The sequence below is a fragment of the Oryctolagus cuniculus genome, chromosome 5 (genome assembly GCF_051225735.1).
Source record: "Oryctolagus cuniculus isolate XC-2025 breed Fujian yellow rabbit chromosome 5, ASM5122573v1, whole genome shotgun sequence".
Lineage (NCBI taxonomy): Eukaryota > Metazoa > Chordata > Mammalia > Lagomorpha > Leporidae > Oryctolagus > Oryctolagus cuniculus.
The window spans coordinates 61,420,110-61,428,657 of record NC_142871.1 but is presented as its reverse complement, the minus strand read 5'-3'; the positions used below and the strand labels follow the sequence as shown (position 1 = coordinate 61,428,657).

The 8,548-nt window shown below is 48.3% G+C and overlaps 1 pseudogene; it reads left to right on the top strand.

The window, feature by feature from the left end:
- The first annotated feature begins 6,585 nt into the window (after positions 1–6,585).
- LOC100347909 (intraflagellar transport protein 22 homolog pseudogene) lies at positions 6,586–7,336 on the top strand (annotated as a pseudogene).
- The last annotated feature ends 1,212 nt before the right edge of the window (positions 7,337–8,548 follow it).

Below are 8,548 nucleotides of genomic sequence, written 5' to 3'. Positions count from 1 at the left end.
ATATTGTGGGAGAGCAGATGCATAGAATAAGTCTTAATTCCAGTAACTTAGTCCAGTCTGAGTTGCTCCCCACAGATGGCCACTTTCACCTCTCTTACTGAATACAGTACTGGGCGTTTTAGCAAGGGCAGTTAGGGAGGAGAAAGAAACAAAAGGCATCAAAACTGGGAAAGAGGAAGTCAACGTATCCATGTCTGCAGATGACAGGATGTTGTACATGGAAAAACCTAGACACCCCACCACACCGCTGTTAGAATTGATAAACCAATTTAGTTAAGCTGCAGGTTACAAAGTAAACATACAAAAAACAGTAGCTCTTTTATATGCTAATGATGAAATCACTGAAAAATCAAGAAAAAAATCCCATTCACAATAACTACACACACACACCCCAAATATTTAGGAATAAATTTAACCAAAGAAATGAAAGATCTCTACAATGAGAATTATCAAATATTGGTGAAAGAAATCATCAAGGACACAAAAAATTCAAAGATATTCTTTGCTCATGGATTGGAAGAATCAAAATCATTAAAATGCCTATACTACTCTAAGTAATCTACAAATTCAATGTAATCCCTATCAAAATCCCAATGACATTCTTTACAGAATTAGGAAAAACATCCTATATTTCACATAGAATCAAAAAAGACCCAGAATAGCCAAGAAGATCCTGGGCAAGAAAAATCAAGCTGGAGGCATCACAATACCTGACTTCAAAGCATACTACAAAGCTATAGTAAATAGAACAGCATGGTACTGGCATAAAAACTGCTAGTAGATCAATCAAACAGAACAGAGAGCCCAGAAATTAATCCATGTGCATTTAGCCAACTGAGAAATGGGCAAAGGACCTCAATAAAGAGTTCTCAAAAGAAGAAATACATGGGGCCTGCGCTATGGCACAGTGGGTTAAAGCCCTGGCTTGCAGCACCGGTATCCCATATGGGTGCTGGTTCAAGTCCTGGCTGCTTCACTTCCAAACCAGCTCTCTGGCCTGGAAAAGCAGAAGATGGCCCAAGTCCTTGGGCCCTTGCACCCATGTGGGAGACCCCAAAGGAACTCCTGGCTCCTGGCTTCGGATCAGCTCAGCTCTGGCCGCTGCATTCATTTGGGAGAGTGAACCAGTGGATGGAAGACTTCTCTGTAACTCTTTCAAGTAAATAAAATAAATCTTTATAAAAAAGAAGAAGAAGAAATACAAATGGCCAATAAATATGTGAAAAAAATGCTCAGCATCACCAGCCATTAGGGAAATGCAAATCAAAACCACAATGAGACCTCACCTCACCCCGTCAGGATGGCTGAAATCCAAAACACAGAGCCTAGCAAATGCGGGTGAGGAAGTAGAGAAAGGGGAACTCTGATACACTGTTGGTGGGAATGCAAATCAGTGCAGCTACTCCGGAAAACAATATGGCGAGTCCTTAAAATCCTAGAAGGAGACTTGCCATATGGTGCAGCAATCCCACTACTGGGTATATACCCCAAAGACATGAACACGCTGGGTCAGAGAGACACCTGCACCACCACGTTCATAGCAGCACTGTCTACAACAGCCAGCATTTGGAATCAACCAACGTGTCCATCATCAGATGATTAAAGAAAATGTGGCACATGTGCAAAATGGAATATTATTCAGCTACAAAGAAGAAAGAAATTCTACCTTTTGCATCCAACTGGATGCAACGGGAGGACAGAATGATGAATGAAATAAGCTGGACACAGAGGCATATATTGCATGCCCTCCCTTACATGTGGGACAGAAAATTAAGAAAGGAAAAATTAAAAAAGGAAAAAGAAATGCCTGTATGTATCAATGCTGCTGCAAATATATTTTTATAAAACTTTGTTTCAGGGCCGGCACCACAGCTCAATAGGCTAATCCTCTGCCTGTGGCTCCGGCACACCGGGTTCTAGTCCCGGTCGGGGCGCCGGATTCTGTCCCGGTTGCCCCTCTTCCAGGCCAGCTCTCTGCTGTGGCCAGGGAGTGCAGTGGAGGATGGCCCAAGTGCTTGGGCCCTGCACCCCATGGGAGACCAGGAGAAGCACCTGGCTCCTGCCATCGGATCAGCGCGATGCACCGGCTGCGCGGCAGCCATTGGAGGGTGAACCAACGGCAAAGGAAGACCTTTCTCTCTGTCTCTCTCTCTCACTGTCCACTCTGCCTGTCAAAAAACAACAACAACAACAACAACAACAACTTTGTTTCATATCTTTGTCAAAGCAACAGTTAAGAATGTTACACTACTATAGTCTTAATGATCTGCGATTACTTTAAAATGTATTGTATACGAGTGAAACGCTCATCTTTCAATTCAGTTATCACTTACAGCCCTTGTCTATATCCCACCAAACTAGGGTCTTTGTTTCTTTTTCCTTGGTAAACTTATTTGGTGACAAAAGGGGAGGGGCATGCATGTATTAAAGGCCTCTGATTCCCCTGCCCCAGTGGCGATATCTCACCTCCAACTGCGTGCCCGTCCTCTCTCCCAGGCGTGGGGACCTGTGCTGGGATGAGGGGTATGTGCTTCCTCCTGCCCTCACTCTGCTGCTCCTGGCTCCTGGCTTTGGATTGGCACAGCTCCGGCCGTTGCAGCTATTTAGGGAGTGAACCAGTGGATGGAAGACCTTTCTCTCTGCCTCTCCTTCGCTCTCTGTGTAACTCTGACTTTCAAATAAATAAATAAAAATCTTTAAAAAAATAATTACAGACTAGTCTTCACAAAGGAATAAAATGTAGCCATTCAAAACCCAAGGACTACTTAATGGGAAGCATTTATCGATGGGCATTCGTTGAGAGAGATTTAAGGAGATATTGCTTGGATTAGCCCACCGTTGTATTACAACAAAATGCCCGAGATGTGCTATGACAAAGGAAGGAGAGGTTAATTTAGCTCAGTTCTGGAGGAGTCTCGAAGCCCTAACAGCACGGTGTAGTCTCTGGTGGAGGCCCCGTGGTGGATGGCACAAAGCGTGTGGAGCAAGGGCTGCATGGGGGGCCGGGAGGCAGAGAAATGGGGCCCAAACTCAGGCTTCCATCACGACCCTCCAGTGGGAAGCATCTTCCGTGGGCATGCTCCTCATGACCTACGGACCTCCCACCAGACCCCACCACCTCCAAATAGCACAGCCCTGGGGAGCTATTGGGAGAGCCCAAACTAATGTCCAAACCATTACATTGCTAAACCAAGAAATCTGTGCCCAAATCACATAATTCCACATTTGTAAGCTACATATTTTGTATGTATAGGTGCACAGAAAAAAAAAATCAGAAGAACGTTTACCAAATCATTATCGGGATAGAAGTATACTTGATATGAGATAGAAGTGTACTTGATTTCATTTCTTTCCTGTGCTTTCTGGGATTCTCAAATTTCTTTTTTTTTTTTTTAAGATTTATTTATTTATTTGAAAGTCAGAGTTACACAGAGACAGGAGACACAGAGAGAGAGAGGTCTTCCATCCAATGGTTCACTCCCCAATCGGCCACAACGGCCGGAACTGCGCTGGTCCGAAGCCAGGAGCCAGGAGCCTCCTCCAGGCCTCCCATGCGGGTACAGGGACCCAAGGACCTGGGCCATCCTCCCCTGCCCTCTCAGGCCACAGCAGAAAGCTGCATCCGAAGAGGAGCAGCCGGGACCAGAACCGGCGCCCATATGGGATGCTGGCGCTCCAGGCCAGGGCTTCAACCCGCTGAGCCACAGCGTCTGCCCCAAATTCTCAAATTTCTATGATGAGCACAGATACGTACAAAAATTGTTTCTGAGATCCAGCATGAAATGTTAAACCTATTCACACACATTCCCCTACTCATGTTCTTTTTCCTTATTAACTTTGGAGTTCGCCTTCCTTCAAACAAAATGAAAAAGTGGAAATCAAATGCGCATGCGCCAGTGCAAATTCTCTGTAGTCAGCGGGAGCGCTCACCTGCAGGTCTGCAGCCAGGAGCTGGCGAGGCCCCCTGCTCTGCTCAGCCTGGAAGAGTCCCCGGAGTTCCTGGGAGCCTGCATCCTTGGTTGCTCCTTGGAACCATCTGGCATGCTTTAAAAACCACCAATGCCTGCTCATCCAGATTTTACAAAACTGGAGGGGTCCCAGCACAGGCCAAGGTTAAGAACCTCTGCCTGCAAGCAGGTCTTCTGCATCTGCCAGGTGCTGCCTCCAGGCGTTTCCTGCGTTCCGTGTTAATTTCCTGATAGTGTCTGACTGTAAGTTCAATGTTAATTTCTTGATAGTGTCTCACTATAAATGTAGCTTCGGAAATTCTAACTGGAAGTAAAGGGCAGGAAGATGTGGATTTTAGGTAATGCATTGGATTAAATTGTCTTTCCCAGAGCTTTAGAGTGTGATGTTTGTTGGAAATAAGGTGTTTGCACCTGTCATCAAGCTAAGATGTAGTCACGCTGGATCAGGGTAGGCCCCAAAGCCAAGGACTGGTGTCCTTATAATGAGTTGGAGACCCATAGTCTGCCACAGCAGGAGACAGACGCAGGCAGAAGTCAGAGGGATGGGGTTGGTGTTGTGGCATAGCGGATAAAGCCACCGCCTGTGAAGCCAGCATCCCACATGGGCACGGGTTCAAGTCCAGGTCACTCCACTTCTGATCCAGCTCTCTGCTAATGTGCCTGGGAAAGTGGTGGAAGATGGCCCAAGTAACTTGTACCCCAGGTCCCATGTGGGAGACACGGATGGAGTTCCTGATTCCTGGCTCTGGCCTGGCCCAGCCTCACTTGTTGTGGCTATCTGGGGAGTGAACCAGCAGATGGAAGACCTGTCTCTGGGGGTCTCCCTCTCACTCTGTAACTCTTTCAAATAAACGAAATGAATCTTTAAAAAAAAAAAAAAAAGAAACCAGAGGGGGTCCACAATGGGCCGAGGAGTGCTGAGCATTGCCGGCCGTGCCCAGGGTCCGGGACAAAGGTGTGGGAGGGATTCCCCCCACACAGCCTCTGGGAAGACCAATCCTGCCGACACTGGTCTTGTACTTCTGGCTTCCTGGACTGTGAGCCATCAAGGTAGCAGTCTGAAGGCAGCCAGCTGTGGTCATTCATGCCAGCAGTGCTAGGGCGCTCCCCCGGGGCATTGCATCGCTTGGTGCTCACTTTGTGTCTCCAGGAGAGGGAAAGGCGCCCCTCAGCACAGCTGTCTCCTGGGCCTCAAGGACTTCGTCCCTGAATCCCCGGTCTCTTTTGTGTGCACGGGAGAAAAAAAATGCATCTTGGAAAATACGCGTCAATTATCTTTCAATTATGTGCATGCTGGTCCTATTTGGTTTTCAAGGTAGGGAAACATCCACCATACATGCTGTTCCATGGCCTCCCTAGCGAGGTCAGGAGACGTCGCTTATTAGACTCACTCACCTGGTTACTAATGAGAATTGCCAGCCTTCCAAAGGCAATGACTTCTTAGTAAAATGAGCCCTTCTCTGAAACAGCCGAGAAAGCAGCACGTACTGTACACAAGGCACTGCCCAGCAGAACTTTGTTAGTTCTGCTTCGGTCTTGTAAAATTCTGGTTGTGGGATCACTTTCAGGAGAGAGCTGGAGAACGGATGCGGCCTGATGCAGCCATTGACTTTCTCCTCCAGATTTCCAGTGCATGTCCCCCACTATGGAAATTCAGTTCCATCCAGTCGTCTGGGTTGTATCCTAGGCACATCCCACCAGAAACCACACCGATGCCAGTGTCTTCCAGTATTAGCAATGTTAAGTTTTTAAGATTTATGTATTTATTTGAGAGGCAGAGAGAGAGAGAGAGAGAGAGGGAGAGATCTTCCATCGGCTGGTTCACTCCCCAACTGGCCACAACAGCAGGAGCTGGGCCAGGCCAAGGCCAGGAGCCTGGAGCTCCATCCAGGTGTCTAGGGTGGCAGAGGCCCAAGTGCTTGGGCCATCTTGCACTGCCTTTCCAGGAGCATGAGCAAGGAGCTGGATCAGAAGCAGAGCAGCTGGGACTCAGACCTGCATTCTGATATGGGATGCCTATGGGATGTCGGCATCCTGGGCTGAAGCTTAGCCTGCTGTGCCACAGGGCTGGCCCCAGGCAATGCGGATGTTCATCAGTTGGTTAAGGAGCTGGACTATTTTTCCCTTTCAATTAATAAGTCATCTGTGAGGAGACACCTCACTTCCAGACTTTCCCCTAAGTGTCTGAGTACCCACTGATGATTCCTTCCTCAATCTATTAGTACTTTGAGGTTGCAAAATGTTGCTTTGAAAAAAGATTTATTTATTTACTTGAAAGTCAGAGTTACACAGAAAGAGAAGGAGAGGCAGAGAGAGAGAGAGAGAGAGAGAGGTCTTCCATGCGCTGGTTCACTCCCCAATTGGCTGCAATGGCTGGAGCTGCGCCGATTCGAAGCCAGGAGCCAGGAGCTTCTTCCAGGTCTCCCACACAGGTGCAGGGGCCCAAGGACTTGGGCCATCTTCTACTGCTTTCCCAGGCCATAATAGAGAGCTGGATTGGAAGTGGAGCAGCCAGGACTCAAACCGGCGCCCATAAGGGATGCTGGCACTGCAAGCAGTGACTTTACTCGCTACACCACAGTGCCGGCCCCAATGTTGCTTTTCTAGTTAACTGCTTTAGTATAAATATGAATAAATGCTCTGGTGGGCTCCGGGGTGGCTGGCGGGGATGCTGATGGCCAAGATCTTCTTCGTGGGGCCCTGTGAAGGTGGGAAACTGTTTTGGCCAATGTCCTGACCGAGTCTTCTGACATCACCAAGTATAATCCAACCCGGGCGGTGAGGATCGGGGAGTTTGAGAACCCAGAGCTCACAGCAACAGCAAAGGAAGGGGCTGCGAATCCAGGCTATGGGACTGCCGCGGGGATACAAAGTTTGAGACCCGCTGGCCAGCCCTGATGAAGGACGCCCAGGGAGCAGTGATGGTCTTCAGTGCCCACATCCCGAGCCAACTGAAGGGACCCAACGTGTGCTATTCCTGCTTGGTGCAGCAGCAGCTCCTACAGGACACGCAGTGCCTGCTGACCGCACGTCACAAGCCAGGCTCTGCAGTGGAGATGGGAAGGCTGGCTCTGGCGCCGCCCTGGAGCCAGCTGAAGCTGCTGGTGCACTGGAATGGTGAGGACCCTGAAGAGATCCGGGTGGGATTCATCCAGGATCGCAAAAGCATCCTCAGCTCCGCGTCTGAGAGCAGAGACAGGGAGAGATGTCCATTAACACCTAACCGGCTCCCCCGGCACCCTGGCACCCTGAGTGAGTTCAGCGCTGCTCCCAGGGCACCCCCGAGCTCTTACCCACTGCCCCTGGGGCCGCTGGAGGGTTTTCCTTACCACGCTCAGCCTCTTATCCTCTGTCCTGAGTTCAGCTGAGGAAATCTTATCACTGATTTTGGACTCCTTGGTCCTAGGCTTTTCCAAAGAGCTGGGAAACAGAGAGATACCCCCCCCCCACACACACACACACCCTCCTTCACATTTGTCAAATATAAAAATTCTGGAACTGTGACTCTGGAAAAAATATGAATTAATGAGGTTTTCACTGGCTATAATCCATCATTATCTTAATTATTTCGAGGTTCAAATTATCGCAGATTTGGCCAGTGGGACCCCTTTCAAGATGTTTCTACACTCTTGCAACATGCTCCCATCATTTATGAGCATTTTCTTACCTTTTTTTTTTTTTTTTTTTTTTTGACAGGCAGAATGGATAGTGAGAGAGAGAGACAGAGAGAAAGGTCTTCCTTTTGCCGTTGGTTCACCCTCCAATGGCCGCCACGGCTGGCACGCTGCGGCCTGCGCACCACGCTGATCCGATGGCAGGAGCCAGGTGCTTCTCCTGGTCTCCCATGGGGTGCAGGGCCCAAGCACTTGGGCCATACTCCACTGCCTTCCTGGGCCACAGCAGAGAGCTGGCCCGGATGAGGGGCAACCGGGAAAGAATCCGGTGCCCCGACCGGGACTAGAAACCAGTATGCCAGCGCCGCTAGGTGGAGGATTAGCCTATTGAGCCACAGCGCTGGCCGCATTTTCTTACTTTTAAGAGCAATAAAATGTCTCTGTTCTTTCCCGGCCTAGCCCTGGAGTCAGCAATATTTGCAAGAAGTCCTTGTCAGGGAATGCTATTTAGAACCCAAGATCTGTGCGTTGTGAACAGGAGTCTCATTGCATTTTAATGGACAGAGCCCAGTGTAACCACTAATCTCAATCGCACACCATGGGCCTTTGCTTTTCCCTACTTCGTATTTGTATCCTCTGTCTGTAAGAGTGAGAATTCTGGATCCTCCCTCCAAATCAAAAATAGTGGCTTTTTGCTCAGTAATGGAGCAACAACGCACAAAGTAATTCCAGAATTGATACATGCGTACCTCCACCAATAGCAAATGTGCCAGGTCAGGGTTCAAGGTCTGTTTGTAGATATTTTTTGCCTTTAGACTGAGAATGAAAAAGTACTGCATTCAAAAGTTGGTTGAATTCATTATTTACATTTTCCTCAGTGTGATTCTTACTCGTTTGTTTCTGTTGGAATTCAACTTGCCTCAGTTTTCATCCGTGTGGGTTTAATTATAGTTAAAAATGATAAAA